General features: G+C 44.9%; 1 long non-coding RNA gene across 1 annotated transcript; it reads left to right on the top strand.

The window, feature by feature from the left end:
• Positions 1–4,486: 4,486 nt before the first annotated feature.
• Positions 4,487–23,938, top strand: LOC125631860 (uncharacterized). Its single transcript, XR_007355084.2, has 4 exons — positions 4,487–4,849; positions 14,223–14,680; positions 16,195–18,912; positions 19,780–23,938. It is a non-coding gene; the product is annotated as an uncharacterized LOC125631860 (long non-coding RNA).
• Positions 23,939–24,457: the final 519 nt, after the last annotated feature.

Here is a 24,457-nt window from a genome sequence, read left to right as displayed (position 1 = left end):
AAAACACTAACTAGTATGAAGCTAAAAGTTACAGAAGTTTGATTTGAAAATTTATGCAAAGATTATCTGATATTCTTTGGTCTAGAAATCAGGATAGAAATCTCACAAGTACAAGTATTGCCACAAAATTATCCAGTTTTGATTTTTGTTTTTTTAGTATTTCTGCTTTCAGTCCTGGAAAAACAGAAGAGTAAAGACCCAGTTCTCCAAACACTCACTCATTTGTGTGATCCTTATTCATTGTCCTTATATGCTTATTTTCTCACGTGAATAAGAGCTTTCAGGTTTGGGCCCTAATATTGCAAGTACTGTCATGCCCAAGTATTTAAAAATCATGAGTCAGGCCCAAAAATCAACACTGGCTTAAAAATAATGAGATTTTAAAAAACTGTAAATGTGGGTGTTCTTTACATTTGTCTTCTGCTTTCTGAGCTTTTTACGTTGCACTTCAGTTGCATTTTCAAGCTTTTCCCCAAAGTTTGACAGCTAGAAACTTTTCTTTAATAAAAGTTGAAATTTTCACCTAATCAAATGCGTCTAGGAGCTGGGGCTTTAAGAAACCAATTATCTCAAAAAGAAAAGGAGTACTTGTGGCACCTTAGAGACTAACCAATTGGTTAAATTGGTTAGTCTCTAAGGTGCCACAAGTACTCCTTTTCTTTTTGTGAACACAGACTAACACGGCTGTTACTCTGAAACCTGTCATTATGCAAGGCACTGCATTTAGCCGTATGGAGTGGAAATCTACCAACTGCATGAAATAAATTGGTTAGTCTCTAAGATGCCACAAATACTCCTTTTCTTTTTGCGAATACAGACTAACACGGCTGTTACTCTGAAACCTGTCAATTATCTCAAGACTTCTAATAAAATTGTGAGAGTTGGCAACTGCACAGAAGTATCAGTTGAACCTTCTGAAAAGAAAAAAAAGGTGCAGTGTGTGCAGATGAAGATTACTTTTTATTTTTTTCAAACTGAGATCCATACAAATAACAGACTGGAGGCCACATCCAACATCAGTTGAATCAATGGAAAGATACTTCAGTATCCCTCTATTTTATCCTGCATGCTTGTTACCCCTTTTCACCCAAACAATTAACTAATATTCAGAGTCTTATGGGTTATTTCTGTTAGAAGGAGAAACTGATGATGGAGTCAGGCATTTTTTTTCATATTTCAATCTAGTGAAATCAGAAATGAAGATGCAAGTTCTCTTTCATGTGCTTTGGATCTGGCAGTGATTGTTTGTTATGTTTTGGACATCACTGCATTATGTCAACTCAGAAGAGGTACTGATGATAGGATTTATTATGGAGAACCTTAGACTTCTAAATCCATAGAATATAGATGAGGTAGAATATTGCAATCTGTAGTTACTTAAATTCTTTCTGAGACGATGCGAGACAAATAGGAAACTGGGAAAGGACAACATTCATTTCTTTATCCAGGTACCCATGTATCCACTTTAAAAGGATATAAGTGTCATCTGTCAGACAAATGGGTCTATTGATTATTATGGTTAATACCTTAGATTATCTAGAGTTAAAGACATCTGACACTTAGTTGGTTTGTATAGTCTCATGTACAGTAAAAGCTTTTTTATCTGGCATGTTTGGGGATTGGGGGGTGCCAATAAGTGAAAAATTCTGGTTAACTAAGAGGGAGGGAGTTTGGGTGTGGGAGGGGGCTTGGGGCAGGGAGTTGGGAAGCAGAAAGGTTTTTGGGGTGCTAGATTCAGGCGACGCTCACCTCGGGGGACTCCCCGCAAGTGGTGACCTGTCCTTGCTGCTCCTAGGTGGAGGCACGGCTAGGCTGTTCTGAGTGCTGCCCCCACTGCGCCCCAAGCACTGGCTTTGGGAACTACAGCCAATGGGAGCTCTGGGGGCGGCACCTGAGGGAGGAAGCAGTGCGCTGAGCTACCTAACCGCGCCTCCGCCTAGGAGCAGCAGGGACATGTCGCTGCTTCCAGGTAGCCACGCAGAGCCAGTAGGGAGCCTGCTGGCCCCACACCAACCGGACTATAAATCAGACTTTCTATGAAGATTAGAAATCCTGGGTTATAGAGCTTGCTGTTTGGTACAGGGCCCAATAACACAGCTTTCACTGTATATGAATGTATTTGCTTTATTATAAATATTATTTCTGCTTATTTTCATATATATCTGCTATGGATTTGAAGGTTAGCATAAAATAATGTATAATCAAATTATAGCTTTTCATTCCCCCTAGTTTTGTGATTATAGTTACAATAGATTGTAATGGGATTATATTACTACTAATAAATAATAGTGATAACAGTAATACTCAAAGCCCCCACTTAGAATCAGAGCCCCACTGTGCAGAGAGCTATACAAAAATAAAATAAAAGGGAAAACAACAGAGAAAACGGATGACAAACAGGAGAGTTTGAGAGACAGGTAATCTAACAGGGATCCACCTTCAACAACATGCTACATTTTTATAATCTGACAAAGGGAGAATGGATTGACCATTTATTTGTCCCAGGAAATTTATATGCAAACTGAGGCCCTCAGCCTGTAAACACATAATGGAAAACTACCACTAACTGGCAACCTAGTTGGCAGTTCACCGCAGGGAACAAATACTGAGTGGATATGGAAAGTAAAACACTCTCTCACACAACGCACAGTCAACCTGTGGAATTTGTTGCCAGAGGATGTTGTGAATGCAAAAACTATAACTGGGTTCAAAAATGAATTAGATTCACGGAGGTCCATCACAGGCTATTAGCCAAAATGGTCAAGGATGCCACCCCATACTCTGGGTGTCCCTAGCCTCTGACTGCCAGAAGCTGAGAGTGGATGACAGGGGTGGATCACTTGATAATTATCTTGTTGTGTTCATTCCCTCTGAAGCACTTGGCATTGGCCAAGTTTGGAGGGCAGGACACTGGGCTAAATGGACCATTGGTCTGACCCAGTATGTATTAGAGTTAGTAGCATTACCCCAGTAGTATTACCCCTAGTGACCTCTCCAAATCAGATTTGAGGCAAATTAGTGGAGCAGAGCTGTTGCTTTACCTGTACTTACCAATTGCCTTACCCTCTACTCAGGGGTGCTGGAACAATTTGTATAATGGGGGTGCTGAGAGCCATTGAAACAAACTGTAAACCCTGTATATAATGGAAACCACTTCAAACCGGGGGTATGGTAGCACCCCCAGCACCAATGCCTTTACTTATTCTATGGAGGGAGGATTCCAACCTCCATAATTGTCTTCCATTATCACTAAAATTCAAGATTCTGTGGCCCTTCTCTTACCTCAAAGGGCGGACCCATTCACTGCTCTGGTGAGCTGCACCCACAACTCCAAGATTTAAATAGGCCTCCAAAAATAGCCTGTATCTGTATTCAGCCCTTCATTTTATCAGCTTCAAAAAATGTGTGAATAGTCAATTTATTTTAAGTGAAGCCTAGTTGACTCTTTTTAAAGGAGAGGTCCTATTCAGATTAAAAGGGGAAATCTAGCTCCTGGCACTCAGGCCATGGAGGATTTCCTACCAGCGGCATGTTGAGGTGGCAAGATTCCAGGGGGAACACAGTGTACTTAGTCCTCACATACAGCACAAAGCTCAGTTCCTTGGGGACCTTTGTACGCCAATACAGGAGGGAACAGGGTGACAGGATAACTGCTTCCTGGATCTTCCCATCCTTCCCCTCCTAGAGATGGCCCATATTGCAGCTACAGAGTCACACTGTGTCCACAGCCTCAGGACTTCAGTAGTAATGGCCCTTAAATGACTCCCAGAGTGCCCTGAGCGGGAGAACAGTACACCTTTCTGGACTCAACTGTGTGCCGATCCCCAGAATTTGAGCCTAATTGAATTTCCCACAGGATTATGTAGAGGGCATTTCAGGCTGTTTCACCCATTTGTAATAAAACCCATCTTTTGTAATGTGCCTGAAGAATAACTGTAAATTGAGAGTAAGAAAAAACAGAGGGATTAAATGCTTGGGTAACACAGAAATATGATATGAAACTGAAAACAGAGAAAACATTTTATAAAAGCAGCCTGAAGCCTTCACTTTTTCAGTCCCAGACAACATTGACCTAGGGCTGAAACACTTTATCAGTTAGAAAAGGAGTACTTGTGGCACCTTAGAGACTAACCAATTTATTTGAGCATGAGCTTTCGTGAGCTACAGCTCACTTCATCTCATGCTCAAATAAACTGGTTAGTCTCTAAGGTGCCACAAGTACTCCTTTTCTTTTTGCAAATACAGACTAACACGGCTGTTCCTCTGAAATTTATCAGTTAGGAAAGGTTTGATGTTCCATTTGAAAAATCTAATGCTTTTAGATATTTTGTTTAAACTAAGCATGTCAAAACCAATACTCTTTCAGCTATGCAAAAATCCAGCAAACTAGAGGAGTTTACTGTATAATGCTAATAAATTATTTGCAGGGCTAGGGACAGAAGCAAAGCAGCACGGACGTGTTGCTCAGAGAAACCTGCTTCTCCTTTCACAACCCTCCCCTCGGGTGCGAAGTGTTATTAGGATGGGGCTCTGTAAAAATAATCATACAGAATAACAACACCGTCATGGTGTGTTTCCTGTCTTTGTGTGGCTACATGCTCCGTTCACTGCCCAGGCTATGTATTCCTGCCCGAGGCAGAGGTATCACGAGAGAAGCCTGTGTAATCAAAAGCTTTTTGCCAGTCCCTTTACATTTCAGCACGTAACGAGCACGAGGATCCGCAGCGAGTTACCACCTAGCAGCCGGGCTGGAAGGCAACCCCGGGACGCGCCAAAGGCAGCCCGCACGTTCCGCACATCCCCAGCGAGGCGGCCAGCGGACAATGGCGGGAACCCGGCCGGGCTGCAGGTAGGCAGCGGCCCGGAGGGCGGGGCGGCGGGACCGGAGAGTGCAGGACGTGCCGCCGCCGCCGCCGCCCCCTGCGGCGCTCGCAAAACCTACTGAGGCCCGGGAAGCCGAACAAAGAGCGCGGCGTTTGCCCTTTGTGTCCCCCAGGAGGCGGCTGGAAGCAGCATGATTCACCCGGGTCAGCCGGGGGTGAGGCTGCCCTCTTCCCCGGGGCCTCCCCCCGGCCCGGCCCCGGCCCCGGCCCCGCGGGGCGCTGCACAGCAGCACGTTCCCCCGCCGCCCGGCCCCCGCGCTTCCGTCCAGCGCCGGCTCCCAGCCGCTGTCGGAGGAAGAATGTGTCACCCGGCGGCCTCTGACGCCAGCCCGTGTCCTGCCGCCGCCGCCGCTGACGCAGAGCCCGACACACAACATCCACCTGGCCTCGGCCACCGCCTCCCTCGCTGCCGGGCGGGTGCCTGGCCCTCAGCGCATAATCCGAGGGCGGGGGAGCAGCAGCAGCGCGGAGGGGATCGGGCCCCCCCCCCGATCCTGCAGCCCGACCCCTTGGGGAGAGTCACTGGCCCCAGCGGTGGTGGGAGTGCGGAGCAAAGGGGGGCAATTGCACCAGGGGCCCTAAAAGCAGCCCCCCGACACCCCTCCAAAAAACGCCTGTAACCTCCGTGTAAATCAGTGAGTCTCGGACTTGTTGTCGTGGTGACCCCTTTCACACAGCAAGCCTCTGAGTGCGGCCCCCCTCCCCTGAAAATTAAAAACACCTTTTTTATACATTTACCTCCATTATACATGCTGGATGCAAAGCGGGGTTTGGGAGGGAGGCTGACAGCTCGTGCCCCCCATTTAATAACCTCCCTACCCTCTGAGGGGGTCCCAACCCCCAGTTTGAGATCCCCTGGTGTAAATAAAGTGAAATGGGAGAGGGTTGGCTCCAGTAAACATGGCTGCAGATTGCTCTGTCTGGGCCCATAACCTATACACCTAACTAACAAGAACACAGTACACCAGCCAGCTGCCCCAAACAATCATAAGGGATCATTAATGACCCCAGCTACTCCCAACTAGTTAGCAGTTCATTGTGAAGCACAATGGGCTAGATTCTGCACTGCGTAAATCTCGTGTAAATCTGAAGTGATTTGGGGTTACTTAGGTTTTATACTGGTGTTAGGGTGGCCAAACTGCAAGTGTGAAAAATCAGGACACTTTTGGGGGTGGATGGGAGGGGTATAGTTGCATATATAAGACAAAGCCCTAAATCGGGATGGTCCTGGTAATAGTGGGATGCCCAGTCACTCTAACTCAGAGGTGGGAAAACTACACCCTGCGGGCCACATCCGACCCACGGGACCGTCCTGCCCAGCCCCTGAGCTCCTGACCCGGGAGGCTAGCCCCTGGCCCCGGCCACTCCCCCGCAGCCTCAGCTCACTGGTCCGCCGGCTCAATGCTCTGGGTGGCGGAGCAGCGAGCTCCTGGGGCAGCGCAGCTGCAGAGCCCAGTCTGACCCGGTGCTCTGTGCTGCGCGGCGCAGCTGCCTGTCCTGGTGCAACCGCGCCGCCAGCCACCGGTGCTCCAGGCAGCACAGTAAGGAGGCAGGGAGCAAGGAGGCAGGGGTCCTCGGGGGGCCCTCAGGGAACAGAGGGGTTGGATGGGGCAGGAGTCCCGGGGGGGCCATCAGGGGGTGAGAAGCACGGGGGGTCGGATAGGGGGTGGGGACCGGGACATGCCTGGCTGTTTGGGGAGGCACAGCCTCCCCTAACCGGCCCTCCATATAATATCAGAAACCCGATGTGGCCCTCAGGCCAAAAAGTTTGCCCACCCCTGCTCTAACTCATATACAGGAAAACAGAATATGACCCACTGCTAACTCCCCTCAACTCTCCTCGCATAATTAAACATTAATGACTCTGTGACATAAAATCCTTGCCCCAATCACCCCAAAATTATAATTGATAATTAATGAAGCTGTGCATAAGTCCCTAACCACCCCCAAATAATTAATATGTATTGATTAATGACACTGTAAGTCCTCAAACTTCCCCCTGACTGACTAATGACACTGTGTAAAGTTAGTCTAGAACTATTCCAATGCCAAACTAAGTACTGCAGCTTCACAGTTCTACAAAGACAACAACTATTTTATTCTCAAAATTGCTCTTGCCTGCTACAGAGGACCTGCATATTCTGGGCCAGAACCTCAACTGGTGTAAATCAGTTTAAATCCAATGGAGTTCAGTGGAACTACTCCAATTTACACCAGTCTCATACAGACTTTATTTTTGTTCTTTCTTATTTTTTTTTAAATTTAAAAATAAAATTATTTTATTTATTCCTAATTATCCTCTCACTTACAGTAGTGAAGGCCAATGGATGTACATGGATTTACTCTTGTTTACACTGGCCTAAGTTAATGGAGAATGAGACCTTGCTCTTTGTGTATGAAAACATAACTGTGAATGATGGTCACTCAGATCACTGTGTATTTTGAAGGGATGGTATGTGTAGATCTTAAAGCTTTACACACACTTGTTTGTTTATAATTTACTGTGGGCCGTCAGTTGTTTTTTGTACTGTGATAAGAAACTGCAATTGTGCAGGGGCTGCAGAAACTGCTCCAGAGCCATATACTGAATATGAAGTTAATTTTGTTCTCCAGGATATTGCTGAACTTAATTGGAAATAGCACAAATCTGACCCATCTCCAGGGGTGCTGGAACTAATGGTGTTCGGGTGAAATGGTTTCCCTCAGATGCAGGGTTTGCAGTTGTGTTCAATGGCTTTTAGCACCACCACTATAAAAATTGTTGCAGGGCCCACTGCCCATCTCAGGAGCTACACAGCCACCTCTTCTGTATATCCCAGTACTTAACTGGGGCCACAGTAACACGCATGATATTAAGCTTATCTTACAGAGAAGGGTGAAGGACTGAATTAGCCATGCCACTATTTGTGGAATCTGTTGTTCCAGAGTGTCAAGATATGTAAAATCTGATGCTCACAGCACTAAGTCATCCCTTCCAGGGATGACAATAATAAAAATAACAAACAGTGAATACAAATTCAATTACACTGACTGTCTGAAGTGGCTTTTTGACACTTGTTTGGGGCAGCAACTTGGCTTTAGGAGAGTGAGGTTAGTGCAATACCTCCCAGAAGAAGCGGGGGATAGAATTACAGTTTAATTTCCTAATGCCCTTTTCAGCAGCATTCTGAACAGATATGAGCAGAGCATAGTGAGTGTCTCTTTTGCAACATGCTGCATTAATTGTGCCTCACAAAATGGCAGCTACCCCTCTAGATAGTCAGATTTCTTGGAAATTTAAAGGTGAAACCCAAAGAGAAAACAAAGTCTTAACACTTACCTACTTTGTAAATTTGAGTTAGAGTAGTCATGTGGGAACTCTGTGTTAAAAGTGGCTGAAGGTACCTGATAGGAAGGGCAACTGGCAAATTGCTCTTTTTCAATTCCTTATATCATCTACAGGTCAAACAATAGCATAATCATTTCATATCCTTAAGTAATAATGGTCATCAGCTTTAACTTCAGTGGCTTTTCCCCTTCCTAAAGTTTTATCCTGTAACTGCTGGTGATTGCAGTTCTTCATTATCTGCCCTTTTATTTCTACCAGTTCCCAGTGACTTCTTGACAAAACCTCACTTTTATCTTTCTCCGTAATTTTCTTTGAAAATCTTCTGGCCTAGGCTTTAAAGATGGATTCTTTAGTCCATGCTATACCTACTTATTTTGATATCTCTAATCTAAGTTAATTGTATCTATTATATCATGGATGGTTTGTTAAGCCCCAGTATAGCATTCTTATGGAAACTAAAGGCCCACCACCTATAAGCAACCAAACTTGTCTGTCAGACTGAACCAAACAAAGGACCCTTTGGAAATCTTAGACTTAAACATGTGGAGCAAATGCAGCTCCTGCCACTCTTCAGCAAGATCTCATTGTGGTGACAGAGTGCTTCCCTTAGAGCTAATGTGAGATGACATCACCTCTCTATACAGTCACATGCTGTGCACTCCTAGGGAGAATAGATCCCATAAATGTTTAGGAACAGACATGTTCCAAAGAGAGTTTAATCAAGCAGTAAAACCTTAGTGTGACTTTAACAACATTACTGTAATTTGTTTTCACCTTTAATATGCTTCACTTCATTCCATATGCCCTGGTTGTGCCAGGGAGAAGAAATCTCTATAATCATTATAGACTTTGTTTGTGGACAGGCTGGTGAAGTGGCTTTATAACATAATGATATGGTACAGTAAGTATACTCTAAACAGTTAAAAGCATGCTTCCTAATAAGTGTGTGTGTGTGTGTGTATAAAGTAGATATACAGGCTAACATTTTCAAACCTGCATTAATTTAAGGTGCATTAATTTAAGCACCTAAATAAGTAGTCTGATTTTCAGAGGTGTTGCGACCGCTCAGTTCCTACAGCTCAGCAGCTATGAAAACCAGGCAACTTAAATATAGGTGCCTAAATACAAAGTTAGAGACCAGATTTTTAAAGTTATCTAGGTCCCTAAAGATGCATATAGGTACCTAGTGGGATTTTCAAAAGCATCTAAGCAAGTTAGGTGCCTAATTCCCGTTGCTTTCAAAGGGAGTTAGGCACCTAGCTTTTGAAAATACCACAAGGAGTCTATCTGACGCTTTAGACTTCTAAATACTTTTGAAAATCTGACTCTAAGTACCTCAGGTAAATTTGAACATTTTAGCCCTACTGCAGATCTTTGTCATTTTCAGCCCTATTAGCTGAAATAATTTGTTTGAGTGGCAGAAAAGTGAACAGTCACAGTTTGTGGCTTTTTTCCTACTGAAATCTTTGGAAAGCTAAACAGGCAAACCATGGGATGTCAGCCTTTTTCCAGTGATTTATATGTCAAATTTGTAGGGCGTTGAGAAGCCACACAAAGGTCTTGAAGCTGCAGAATGAAGTAAATAGCATGATGTAATATATTTAGCAAATGATAATATAAACTATGGATAAACATACGGAGAGGGTTGAAAAATGCATTCCTTGGCTGAAATTAGTGGAGATTTAGAGCCAAGTTGAGGAGATGGGGGTGGCAATTTCCTTGGCTTCCTTATAACAAACAAATCATTACCTCTTTGAAGACAGCACAATATCTATAACACTTTTGGACTGGTAAAGTCTCACATCAGTCTTGAAAAAGTAAAATTCATCAATATGCCTTCTCCCCTTTCCCCAGGAATCATATGAAGGCTGACAGAAAGGTGGCACCCCTTCTTCTCAGAACCCACCCACATATGTCTATACTACCTGGCACTCTTACTTCCCCTGACCTGACAAGGCCTCCCATGCAAGACTAGCACCCACCTGACATCCTCCACTGCACTCAGCACCCTCCTTCCCACCCAGCCAGTCCATTCCCTCAGGCAACATCCCTCTCAACCAGGGCCTTCAAACTGCACACACCCTTACTGTCTTTGTGGAAGAGGCTCCTCCTCCTTCTCTTTGGTGGGCTGCCAAATGCTCCCCTTCTCCATTAGACCTACAGGGCAGATGGCTGCCTGGTAACAGCCATCCCCTTCCTGTCTACAATCTCTAATGGGTATGAACCTCTCCCCTTTTCATCCCTTGTGCAGCAGAGTGTACACTCCGTGTCGTGGTAACATATAGGTTCCAGAAGCCCTTGCAACTCTATATCCAAAGCTTGGGAGTGGAAGGTCTGAATGGCTTAAAGGATTTGATAATAGGATATGGAAACTTTCATCACTGGATTGTTTTTAGCCTAGCTCACGTCAGAAGTTGTTACTGAAAGTAGATAATTTCATGATTTGTGTGAAAGGAGGTGGTGGTCTTAGTCCACTTTCTAGGAGACACATGGCCATGTCACAGACAACATTTCCACAGCTGGCACAAACTGGTATCTTGTGCCACAGATAACAATAATTGAATGGTCATGGAACTTGAACTACTCTTTGGACACTAATGAGACTTCATCCAGGAGAGGGCTGAGGCACAACTGTTGTGTGATTTAGGGTTGTTTATGCTGATATCCATGTTGTGCATACTCTGTGAATAAATATGACTTCAGCCTTGAGTACTGTCCTTCCTTCATGAGCATCAAATCCTCACCAGATTCAGTAGGAAGGAGAAATATATGTATGTACAATATATTTTAATAGAAAAAGGCATGTCTTCAGCTGACCCTGGCCCCATTAAGCTCACACAGATTGTTCAGTCTGCATCATTCCTCCTGAATCTTAAACAGAGAAGAGTAGATACATATGACATTTGTTGGCTTTATGGTACTAAAAAGACAATTTGCTATTGTTCTCTCTGAGAAGATACTAGTGATGGGCAAAGCTCCAGAGTTTTAGAGGTTTGACTTGAGTAAGGTTACATCGTTCTCTGCCTATTACTGGCCTAACTTAGGGCCCCAAACCTCTCCAGAGTTACACTCTTGACCATGAAAAGGCATTATTGTTTCAGCAAATGTGTTCATATGGGGAGTTATACCAGTATAATTATACTGGTAGTGGTAGGGATATGCCAGTGAATTTCCATGTGTAGATAAGGCCTAAGAAATCAGTAGCCCTAAGCAGGAGAGGAGATAGTGAAATTGTGAATTAATTTTTAACTTGCAGCTTTTCTGTGCCTTTATAAGAAGCAGCCTTCAAAGGGAACACGTGCACTGGTAAAGCACAACACAACACACAGACAAGCAGACTACCATCATGGTAGTTCCTCCTCTTCCATTTTGAAGGTATGGTCCATACCAGGGGTGGGCAAACTATGGCCCACGGGCCGGATCTGGCCACTCAGGGCTTTGGATCCAGCCCTGGGATTGCACCCCGTGGTGCCGCGTGCCCCGCGCTGCTCTCAGAAGCGGCCAGCACCACGTACCTGGGGCTGGGTGTGTGTGTGGGGGGAGCAGAGATCTCCGTGCATTGCCCTTGTCTCCAGGCACTGTCCCTGCAGCTCCCATTGGCTGGGAACGGGGAACTGCGGCTAATCGGAGCTTCAGGGGAAGTACCTGGAGGCATGGCAGGGGAAGTGCGCGGAGCCCTGTGCCCCCCCCCCCCCACCCGCAGGGGCTGCGCAGGGACGTGGTGAGCAGCGCAGCGTAGGGCCAGGGCAGGCATGCAAGGAGACTGTCTTGGCCCCGGTGCGCGCCGCTGCCATCCCGGAGCCGCTTTAGGTAAGCGGCGCTGGGCTGGACTCCAACCCTCTCCTGCACCCCTCCTGCACCCTAACCCCTTGTCCTGAGCCCCCTACTGCACCCACATCCCTCCTGCACCGCAACCCCCTGCCCTGAGCCCCTTCCCACAGCCCGCACCCCTGCCCTGAGACCCCTCCTACACTCTGCACTCCTCCTGCACCCCAAACCTCTTCCCTGAGCCCCCTCATACACCTTGCACCCCTCCTCTGCCCCAATCCCTTGCCCTGAGCCCCTTCCTGCACACCGCACCCCCTCCCACACCCCAACCCCCTGCTGCGGCTCTGCATACAGTTTCCCCACCCAGATGTGGCCTTCGGGCCAAAAAGTTTGCCCACCCCTGATCTATGCTCAACGTGTGCTGCTTGCACTCTGCCAAGGCAGGAAAGAATTGGGAGGAGTCATGGCTCTGCTTTTCCCCCTTGAGGGTGTATAGTGATGTTTATACTTCTCTGGCCCTTGCATTTAGAGAGCACAAGAAATGTGATTGTGACTGCCCTGGTACAGGGATGCAAGGATGAGCAAGCTTCTTTCACTCACTGCCTTGCACAATCATGGCAGGCTAGCTGTCATGTGACCCTTGGTGATTAATTTCAATGCAGGAAAATGGCTGAATGACTAAATCAGTGTTACCAACTTTTGCAGTTGTGGGAGGGGCATGGTTAGAGCTTTGGCCCTGTCCCATCAAAGTGCCAGCTAGCAGAGCTGAGCTGGGATAAAGGGTGTAGCAAGTTATGTCCTTTTTAGGACTGCAGTAAATAGCTATTTCCTTGGAGCTGGACAGGAATTGTGACACAAAGTATGTCTATACTGCAATTAAAAACCCACAGCTGGCCCTTGCCAACTAACTTGGGATAGTGAGGCTTGGGCTAAGGGGCTGTTTAATTGCGGTGAAGACATTTGGGTTTGAGCCCAGGCTCTAGGACCCTGCAAGGTGGGAGAGTCCCAGATAGGGTGACCAGATAACAAGTGTGAAAAATCGGGACACTTTTTCTTGTGGAGGGTGGATATAGTTACCTATATAAGACAAAGCCCCTAATATCAGGATGGTCCTGATAATATCAGGACGTCTGGTCACCCGAGACCCAGACCTCAGGTTGCAGTTTGAGCCTGTATGCTTACACCACAATGAAACAACCCCTTAGCCCAATTCATCTGGCATGGGCCAGCCATGGGTGTCTAATTGCAGAGTAGACATACCCTATGATTCCTTCCTTGGCCTCATCCTGGGACTGAGTAGCTATGTCAACCCCTTACTTGGGACTGAACCTTAAGGCTCAGTCTACACCTTAGTGTTTTTAAATTGTCTCAAGGGAGTGCAGGGTGGTGTGGGGGAGCGCTTCTATTTCATGTTGAATTTTGTCTTTTTGATTAACACTCTCTTCCTAACCATTATTTCAATGGTCCTTTGTAGCAGATTTTGCTGGGGTTGAGTAAGTCTGCTGTGAAAAGTGATACTTTATATGTATGTAAATATCACTTTTCACAGTAGACTTACTAGCTAGCAATAAATAAATTATAGTGACTTGGACAGGTATATGTGCATATTTATTTTTTTTAAGCTAATAAAGTATTTTAGGAAGAAGTGTGAGAGCGGCCACCAGCAAGAGTTGGTGGCTGCACTCTGAGGCCACCAAATAACTTGTCCTGAGAACCCCTGAATTAGATGCTATTTTACCTTTATGTTTTTATCTTTGAATGATGACAGTATAGAAATAGTGGTTCATGTCCCTACTATCTCCCTATTCAGAAAATAAAGACTAAACAGGGTTTGCTTTATCAGATTACCCAGACTTTGCTTACAGAGGACATACTTGTGAAACCCCTGGACACCAGGCATTAGGACAGTTCACCTCTCTGTCACCGTGGCCAATGCTTTATTTACCATTCACACCATTATTGTTTCAGGAAATGATTTCCCCCCTTCCAGTTACTGCTAGAATAGCATGGATCTTTCTGGGGAGCTCCACTGACATCTCTACCAATATTCCCTACTGTCAGCTACTAGCCCTGTAAACAACCACTCAAACCAGATGAAATTTCCCCCCATGCAAGGAGCCAGCATGAAGCCTATTAAATCTTATTTTGAAGTGATTCCAGCATGCACAGGCCTTCTGCTGGCTCTCTCAATGTGCCAAGTCATGATTTTATCAAGATCTCACCATGTTTTTCTATATCCACAGCTCCTGGAGTCTTTTTATTACATGAGAATCCCAGCTTTAATTAACAAGCTTTTCTCTGCAACTCTGAGGGACAGAAACTTTTAAGAAACTGAAACGATAAAGACTCAGAATCAGCATGCAAGTTTAAAAAAAGGCCTCAATTTATTATTTTTTATAATCTCATGGTTTTTATGCCATTCTCATGATGTTTTGGGGCCTGACTCATGACCTTTAAAAGTTTGAAACTGGGGACCACTGCCCTCTGCACAGGGGTGAATTTTACTCAGTGTGATTTCCTTCTGATTTTATTTCCTCTGAAGAGACCTCCTGGAGCTCATTGCAGTCAGCAGATTGCCACCTTATGCTATACTGCCTCCTCTCTCTTCCCCTGTTCATTCCCCATGTCAAGAGTGTAATCAACGATATTTACCTAGGAAGATTTCAAGTGAAAAGTTTTAGCCGGTATATTATTACAAAAGGTAATTAAGAATTAATTACTTCTCCGATACAATGGCAAACTTTATTATACTGCATGCCAGTGACAACTACAGGACTAAATGTACCTTTCAGCTGTACACGAATACAAGGCCTGTCACTCATTTTGCACCATAATTTACCACTGCTGTTATTCCACTGTTCATTTCTGTAAATCAGGATCACATGTGTTGAAAGATAAAAGCTCACTCCTAGGGGAATTCTGCGCCACTGTGCATGGGCAGAATTTATGTCCCCCGCAGATTTCTTTGCTTCTCCGCAGAAAAATGACTTTCTGATGGGGAAGCCACGAAAGTGGTCATGCAACCCTCCTCAGCAGTATGTTTCAGGTGCCATGAGCAAGTGGCAGAGAGGTAAATCACTATGGGGCAGGGGGTGGGATTGAGGAAGACCCAGCTGGGGCTCCTACCCTGCGTTGGGCTCAGCTGCTAGTCCTGGCTGGGCTGGGGGGGATGGGACTTCCTCTTTCCCTGCACGGCATCCAGGGCCAGGTGAGACCCATCCCCAGATTTCTCCCCCAGCTTCAGGAAGGTCTGCAAACTCCCCCCTTCCCCACTTCTTGCACCCATCACTCCTCAGCTGCAGGGGGAAGGATCCATGTGCAGGAAGCTGCTCTCCCATCTGCCCAACCCCATGCATCCAGACACCCTCATACTCAGACCCTCCTGCCAAGCCTCACCACTCTGTACTCAGAACCCCACCACCACATGAGCCACACTTTCCCTGCACCTGGAGCACCCTGACAAGCCACCTGAACCTGGATTCCCACCCCACCAAGCCCCAACCAGCTGCACCTGGATCCCCACCCAACTGAGCCCCACTCCTCCAGCATCTGGACCCCTCACTGAGCCTCCCAAACATAGACTACCCTGCCAAGCTTTATCCCCCCAACACCCAAACCCTCTCCCGTTGAGCCCCAACCACCTTCATGTGGACTCCCCCGCAGAGCCCCATTACCGTTGCACCCAGACCCGCCCCCACCACAAGTCCCTGTGCAACCAGATCCCCCACTGAGCCACCTGCACCCAGACTAGCCGACACAGAGCCCTCTCAACCCGCACCCGATACTAAGCTCCTGCACACTTGCATCCTGCCTTGCTGAGCCTGCCTGCCCACACCTTGTGCACCTGGCACGGAGGGGCAGGGCCCTGGGGTGTTTCTGGGGCAGGCCTGGTCCTTGCGCTGTATCAGGGTTGGGTGTGGCCTCACCGCTGAGTGTATGTCCCAGCTGTGGGGGGGCACAGTGATCTCCCACCTCTGTGCAGCCAGTGGACTGTGCTCTCCACTGCCATGCTGGAGCCTCCACATTTATTTGACAAATACAATTTGCAGAATTTTGCAGAATTTTAAAATACTGTGCAGAGAATTTTTTTTTTTTGTCGCAGAATTTTAAATTTTTTGGTGCAGCATGCGCTCAGGAGTAAAAGCTTCATCTGTGTTATAAGTGTTCATCTAATGTCACACGCTGCTATTTCATGCTATGCTTCCTTCTTTGCAGACAGCAAAATCTAGAGCAACTTGACAAACCTAAAAAACCTGAAACTGGCTTAGAAATTGTATACAAAACACATGAGTGTTAAAAGTCATTATAATAAAACCCCTGAGACAAAGACAGAGAACTCCCAGACTACAAAGGACAAATTCCAGCCTACATGCACAAGGTGTGGAAAAAGTCACATCCCAAGAGATGATGCATATCCAACCTGAGGCACACACTGTAATAAATGCATAAAATATGGACATTTTGCTGTTGTTTGCCACATCAAGTCAGTTAAGGAGTTGATTCATATTGCAGACAATCAAGAGCCATTTTTTCTGGGATCTATTACTGTTGACATAGAGGTTTCCTGGAAAGTGAAACTGAATATTCATGGCAAGATTATTGACTTTAAAAATTGACTCAGTAGCTGTTGTCACAGTCATCTCCGGTCTCCTTCAACCCCTTCCAGAGCTAATGTCACCTGCCACAGCTCTGACTAGCCCTAGAGGCATTCTGCACTGCCCAGGCCAGTTCACCACAGAAACAACTTACAAAGACAAAGCTATGCATTCAGAGTCTATGTGATCAAAGGACCACAGACCAACAGCCTCTTGGCCCTGTGAGTGGCAGCCATGATGGGCCTAATGAGAAAGGTAGAAGAATTTAATAGAATATTTGGTGATATTGGACTTTTGAAAGACAATCCAGTACAAATAACATTAAGAGACAATGCAGAACCATGTAGTGTTCATTCACCACATAGGATTTCTATCCCATTACTTCATACTGAGTTAAAGAGAATGGAGCAGATTCTCTTGATTATGCCAATGTCTGAGTCAACAACATGGGTGTGTCCCAATGTTACCAGTTATAAAGAAAAATGGAAAAAAATATGAATCTGTATGAATCTTAAAAGACTTAACAAAGCAGTTGTAATAGAAAAATATTTCCCCCTACTATTGGATGACTTCCTCCCCAAAAGGAAAGGAGCTACAGTATACTCCAAGCAAGATGCCTCAAGCAGATTCTAGAAAATTCCTTTAGCCAAAAAAAGTGCTAAACTAACTACATTTATCACGCCCTTTGAGAGATTTTGCTTTTGAACATTATATTTTATCAGTGCACCTGAAATTTTCCAAAGAAAGATGACAGAATTGTTAAGGAACAGAAATGGAGCTCTCATTTTCATGGATGATATTCTGACATGAAAATTTTCAATGGAAGAATAACAAAACTCTCAACAGAGTCCTGAGCCTAATCCATCAGCTTTAGTCCAGACTAAACAAGGAAAAATGCATTTTCCGCCTACCCCAAATGGAATTTTTGGGACAGATAATAAAGATGGAATTAGTGTTAAGCCTGAGACAGTAGAAGTGTAACCCTTCTGCCAGGTGGTGCCGGCAGCAACTAGGGCCGGGTTAAATATCTAGGGGTTCCTTTCCAAAAATACAACACAGAACCATCTGAAGCCCCAATTCTGTAACCTGGGAAAATTACATGCCGCCCCTCGGTGCCCCACTCGCAAGCACAGAATCTGAGTGTAGAAAAGAAAACTTTTAATGAAAGGAGGGAAGTCACCCAGCATTAATTAGGGAAAATGCCACAAGCAGGATTAATAATCATAAAACTGTGAGCAGGACACCCATCCCAGAGTGCATGGGGCAGTGTTTTCTACCACATGTTCTTGAGTTCTACAACCAAAAGTTCATTTACTGTGCCCCTCTCTCTTCCGTCACCATACCCTACTCACAGTGGTTGTCCTTGGTCAGTGAGGACCCAGGGTTCAGAGGTGCATCTGTGTGAGTTCACCTCCCACCCAGGGAAGAAGACACCTACCTTGCTCCACCTGAACACTTGCTCCTTGCTGACCGCCGCTCCCCCGCCACTCCTGCTGGCTGCCCCCCGCCAGCTGCCCACTGCTGCTCGTAGCCCGCAGTAGACACTCATGGAGTCCTGCATTGCTCTCAACAACCTGTGAGTTTGAAGATGATGCAGATGCATATGTGGATGGTGGCTGCTGTGGATACTTACAGACCAGTGTCAGAAAAGAGTCTACACCAGCTACAAAAAAGCAACCTTGACAGACATTCAGCTTCTAAGAAACTTCTAAGATACATTGGGACAGCTGGACCAAGTACCTAAAGAACACTAAGGAAGCAACAAAAGACCATTTTGTGGCAGGTGGACAATTAAGCCAATCAAATGGACTCATGATTAAAGACAGCTGAATTGTAATTCCAGACAAAATGAGAAGAGAAATCCTAAATCTCCTCCATGAAGGACACTGAGGATTAAAAGAACAGGAGTACTTGTGGCACCTTAGAGACTAACAAATTTATTTGAGCATAAGCTTTCGTGAGCTACAGCTCACTTCATCGGATGCATGCAGTGGAAAATACAGTGGGGGGATTTTATATACACAGAGAACATGAAACAATGGGTGTTACCATACACACTGTAACAAGAGTGATCAGGTAAGGTAAGCTATTGGCAGAAGAGAAAAAAATAAATACTGTGAATGGATTAACCAGTCAGTGTGGTGGCCGGGCATCAGCAAGGACATAAAGAATAAGCATCTGCATGTGAATATTGAAGAACCAACAGACCAACACAACACAACACAAAGAACCTTTAATAACAATACCTCTAACAGACAGACCTTGGAAGAGACTAACTGCAGATTTCTGCAAATTCAGAAGACATCATTATCTGGTCATTGGTGGACTAATTTTCCAGGTATGTAGAAATAATGTACTTGAAAGACATAATATGTCACAGGGTTATCTTTTGCTTATTTCGGTATTCCAGAACAACTAGTGATGGACAATAGACTTGTGGCACCTTAGAAACTAACAAATTTATTTATTAATTTATTCACTGCAGCAAAATTTAAATCCTTCTGAACAAAATATGATTTTGGTCATATTAGCAGTAGCCCACATTTGCCTACAAGCAAATGGAGAGACAGACAGTTGTATAGATAGCCAAGAAAATCCTACAGCGGGAAGATCCATTCCTTCCTCTTCTGAGTTATAGATCAACACCAACAACAGCTAACATGGAATATATTATGTTTAAAATGTTTTCAGAATATTTTGCTGTTTTATATATATGACTAAACAGTACAGTGAAAAGGACAGTCACTTGTAATGATTGCCTGGTGCTTCTAAGTAATTTAGTCTTCTATTTGGGTAAGCAGAGTTAGAATGAGCTCTACCCTGACATCTGGTGGTGAGCTGTGGAAAAAGACTTTAGGTGCTGATCTGGTTTGCATGGGCACACCCACCCTGCCTAGCATGATGGACTGCTTGCCCAAACGGTCACTTTGGTTGCTCTGGGATCCCCAGTCTCTTTGTTATGGGGGCAGGAGTAATAAAGGGTTGTTATCCTGGTTATGTGAATCAAGGACAGTAGAACTGTACTTGGCATTTTATGTCGGAGGGACTCACCCTCAAATAAGTAGCACTCGCTAGGTAAGGGACATGGATTCCAAAACCCAGTGAATTGTGAGAGGCTGTGGATAGGTGTGGGGGGGCCCAAAATGCTACTTTGACCCCTTCTCTCTCCACTGTGTAATAACAGAGCTAATTTTAATTCCATTAGGAGTCTTGTTATATGCTGCAGAGCTGAAATCACTAAAGAGCTGAAGTTACTAAAAGCTGAGATCACTGAGAGCTGTGTTAAGTGTGCGTGTGTGCGGGGAGGGGCCTGAAGACGAGTTGGTGAGCAGACAGCAGGATGGCTAGCATGGAGAGTGGAGCGGATAGCTGGGTGGCTGGCAGAGAGGAGCAGACAGCAGGATGGCTAGCGGAGAGTAGAGAGGAGTGGAGCGGATAGCCGGGTGGCTGGTAGAGAGGAGTGGCCAGCAGGATGGCTGGCGGAGAGGTGCAGCTGACGGTGAAGACTGCAGCAGAACCCCATGGAGATGCATGGCACTCGGCCGTCGACCCGAGCAGCGGATCATGTAAGATGCCACCCATACCTCCCTCCACTTCCACCCAGGCTGGGAGGTAAACTCTGCAGATGAACTTCTGAACTCTGCGGGACTGCACTGATCAAGGACAGAAACTCTGTGTGTGTGGGGGGTGACTACTGGGTTGCTGGACTTAAGACCCTGAGGGGAAAAGAACACTGCCAAACTTACTTGGGGGTGGGTCTTTTGCTCATGGTTGGTGTTATGAATCCTGTTTGTGGTGTTTCCCCAACATAATGCCGCATTGCTTCCCTCCTTTATTAAAAGGCTTTTGCTACACTCAGACTTTGTGCTTGTGAGAGGGGAAGTATTGCCTCGTAGAAGCGCCCAGGTGGGTGGTATGTAATTGTCCCAGGTCACTGGGTGGGGGCTCGAGCCGGTTTTGCATTGTGTTATTGAAACGAAACCCCTAGATACTGAACCCGGCCCTTGTTGCTGCCAACTCTGATGGGCAGAAGGGTTACATATATGACTAAACAGCACAGTGAAAAGGACAGTCACTTGTAATGATTGCCTGGTGCTTCTTGGTCATTTAGTCTTCTATTTGGTCATAGTGCAACTCCTGATGGAAAGACAACTCAGAACTACTGTTCCAACATTGGAACAGAATCTGTCTCCAAAGTGACCAAACATGAAGAGGGTAGCCAAACTAGATGAAAAGTTTAAAAGAGCTTATGAACACTTTTACAACAGACATCACTCTGTTAGAGAATTACCAGATCTAGAACCTAGTGACCATCTTCATGTGAAATTGAATGGACAAAAGGGAGGGACAACTCCAGATGTCATAAAGAAAAAGAATTCAGCACCCAGATCATATGTGATCAAGACCAACAATGGAGAGTTCAACAGAAACTGTCAACATCTACAGTTTGTTCCTCAACTCCCCACCCCCACCCCAAACCCCAAAAAACAAACAGAGCAAACTCTGTGGATGACATATGCAGAACAAGATGATGATGACTCAAGGATTTCAAAGCAACCACAACCAGTCATTGCAGATGACCAAGTTGTTATATGGTCAAATTGTGTAATTAAAAAAAACAGTACTATTCAGAGACACTTAACAGACTCATACGGACTGAACTTCAAAGGTATTGTGATAGTGTAAATGTTGTATATGAGGGGTGGCCAACCTGAGCCTGAGAAGGAGCCTGAATTTACCAATGAACATTGCCAAAGAACCACAGTAATACGTCAACAGCCCCCCCATCAGTTCCCCCACCCCGCTCCCAGCGACTCCCGCCCACCAACAGCCCCGCCCATTAGCGTCTCCCACACCCTCCTTGCACCTCCCAATCAGCTGTTTCGTGGCGTGCAGAAGGCTCTGGGGGAGGGAGGGGGAAGAGCGAGGGCACAGCAGACTCAGGGGAGAGGGCGGGAAATGGTGGAGTGGGGACAGGGCCTGTGGCAGAGCCGGGGTTGAGCAGCGCGCCCCCCCTGGCACATTGGAAAGTTGGCACCTGTAGCTTCAGCCCCGGAGTCGGTGCCTATACAAAGAACCGCATATTAACTTCTGAAGAGCCGCATGTGGCTCCGGAGCCACAGATTGGCCACCCCTGTTGTATATGGTAGGAATGTAAAACATAAAGGAAGAGATGTAATGGAATCCTAAATTGTATTATGCTGTTTAGCCAGTAGATGGCACGGTGTATAAAATGCCTTATTTCAACCTAACAGCCATACCGAGAAGAGCATTAGAAGATCTTCTGATGAACTCATCTGGTATGTATAAGCAAGTTTTGTACAAACAAAGTTCTGGTACAGAAGTACATGACACCCTATATGTTTGTATCTGTTAAATCTCTCTGAAAATAATGGGGGAATTTCTCTAAATCTCATTCCCCGTGTCAGCTATCTGTCTAAATACACAGACCCCCCCCACCCCCACATGTAGGGCCAGAATATAATATACTTTGTTTCAGTGAAACCAAATAGCTGTCTTTTATGATGCTTATATAGTCTTTGAACTGTTCCTGTAAAAGAAAGGATACTGTTCAGACAGGAAATGCAACTGGACAATGAGGTAGTATATTTGCTAGAAATGAAAAATGGAGGGGACACACAGCATAACACACGGAGGGCAAGACTGTGATATCCTTATGCACATGAAGCATTCCCTTCATAAGTAGCCTCATTGATTTGCGGGATAAGTTACTGCTCAATGTGAGTAAGGGTACTACAGTCTGGCTTTTATTTAGTAAATACTTAACTATATAAGGCATTATAAATCACTATTCGTCTCCTTTAACTTGAAAAATCTCTCATCCTAATGGTGGACAGTAAGGTCAAGTCACCAAGAGTGTTTGATAATCCCCACTGGCAGAGTATTCTGAGTTTCAGTTTCATTGGAAATGAACCACAGCTCGCGTGCACACACAAGAGAGTTCATCAGGGTATGAGATTAGCTAACTCTAATGGTATATAATGGTATATGCTGCAGCCAGAGCTGTGAATAGCCGCTTGTGTAGACATAACCCCAATAGCTGTAGTCTAGCTAGCTCGTTAAAAATAGAAGTGAGGGTACAATGGTGTGGGCTTTAGCACTGTCTGTACAAGCAAGTACGTACTCAAAAGGATCAGACAGTCAGCACTGCGGCATCCTCACTTCTATTTCTCGTGAGCTGGCTAGAGCATAACAAGCCTGGGTATGTCTACACAAGCCATTCATACCCCTGTCTGCAATGTGGACTTACCCTAAATTAATAATAGTGTATATTGTGGTGGCCTGTATTAAGATTTCACCTGCAGATGGTTAGGCCACTTAGAATCAGAATTTATTCTTAGATATAAAAAGATTTGTGTGCTCCCAAACTACCTGAAAAGCTTAGGGGCCATGTCAAGCCACTGATTTTAAAGCAGAAATTCCCATTGAATTTATTATCTGAAAATCAATGCTATCCCATCCCATGGTCTGGCCATAGATAAGGGGGAAAGGGTAACTTAAATATAACTTTTTCAGTCTGTATTTGTGATACCCCTACTTAATGGTATTTTAGTCCTCAAGCAGACCCACTGAAATGAGCAGAACTACTTGTGGAGTAAGGTAGCACTCAGCACGAGTAACGATATCACAGTCTAGCTCTCAGTGTCTTACACAATGAGCCACTTTATCTTGACTTTTGTAAATTTTAGGAAATAGATGCCAGTATTATAAATTCAATTTGCCATCTCAATTTCTTCTTTGAACTTTATGCTAGTATAGTATCATTCCTTTTCCAGGAACAGTAAAAAGACAAATGTATGTGTCACAAATGACAGCCATTTGTTTTCATTAATATTCTCTAGTTTTAAATTCAGCTACAAATCGTGAAAAAAAATAAAATGACCCAGAAGCAATGAGTTTATTCTTTAAGGAAATTCCTTAAAGCAAAGCTACCAAATTCGCCAGGCTTTCAGCTGATTGTTAAACAGAGCACAGGCTTGAAAGAGTGCAGTGGTAAAATCACCTCATGTAATTCCCAGAGAGAGTGCTTTATTGAGGTCAAGTCTTATGAACAGGCTCTGTCCTGCACTTTACCTATGGTGACAGACTGTTCAGAAGCAGATTTTTTTATTCTTTAAACCACCATGTGCCTGCTCAGCCAGAGCACATTAAAATAAAGTAATAAACAGAATAATAGGCAGTCTGTATAAATAAATAACTCAACATATTGCTGTGCCTTTTAAAACAACAAAGAGCACCCTCCTTTTGGACTCCCTGCTAGAATTTTCTGTTGTCATTTATTAATGCTTTGCTCCTAGGGTAACCCAACTGAAAAAGAACAATAAACAAAGCACCTTCTATGCCATATGAGTATATTTATTTGTTTAAGTAAGTCTTCAGAGAGTCATGTTCAGCTGCTGGAGAAAATAGACCTGAGTCAGCACTTCCCCCCAGCTCCCTGTGCTGGCAGGAAATGAAAACTATTACAATCAGCTTGTTATACAAAATGTGTAGAATTAGTGTCAGCATTTCAGAATTGTTGTATACCAGCCTTGCATGCTTATTGATAACAGCACCAGTCATTAAACCATTCTTAAAATAATGGTTAACCAGCCTGTCACATTTTTAATCTGGGAAAACTTTACAATGTGATACACTTAAAAAAAATAAAACCTCTACCTACAGGAGACGTCTGCTTTGATTCCAAGAATTACCCACTAGTTTAACTTACGTACTTTCTTGTTAGTTGCTTTTCCTGCTGCAGTGTTCTCTGCATCTCAGGAAAGAGAAGTGAATTGATTTAATTTACCTTAGACTCAATGGTCAAATTTAGAGGTGAAGTGTAATGGGATGTAAGATCCATATCAGTAAGTGGATGCAAG

The sequence above is a fragment of the Caretta caretta genome, chromosome 2 (genome assembly GCF_965140235.1).
Source record: "Caretta caretta isolate rCarCar2 chromosome 2, rCarCar1.hap1, whole genome shotgun sequence".
Classification (NCBI taxonomy): Eukaryota; Metazoa; Chordata; order Testudines; family Cheloniidae; genus Caretta; species Caretta caretta.
This window is presented reverse-complemented; position numbering and strand designations above follow the sequence as displayed.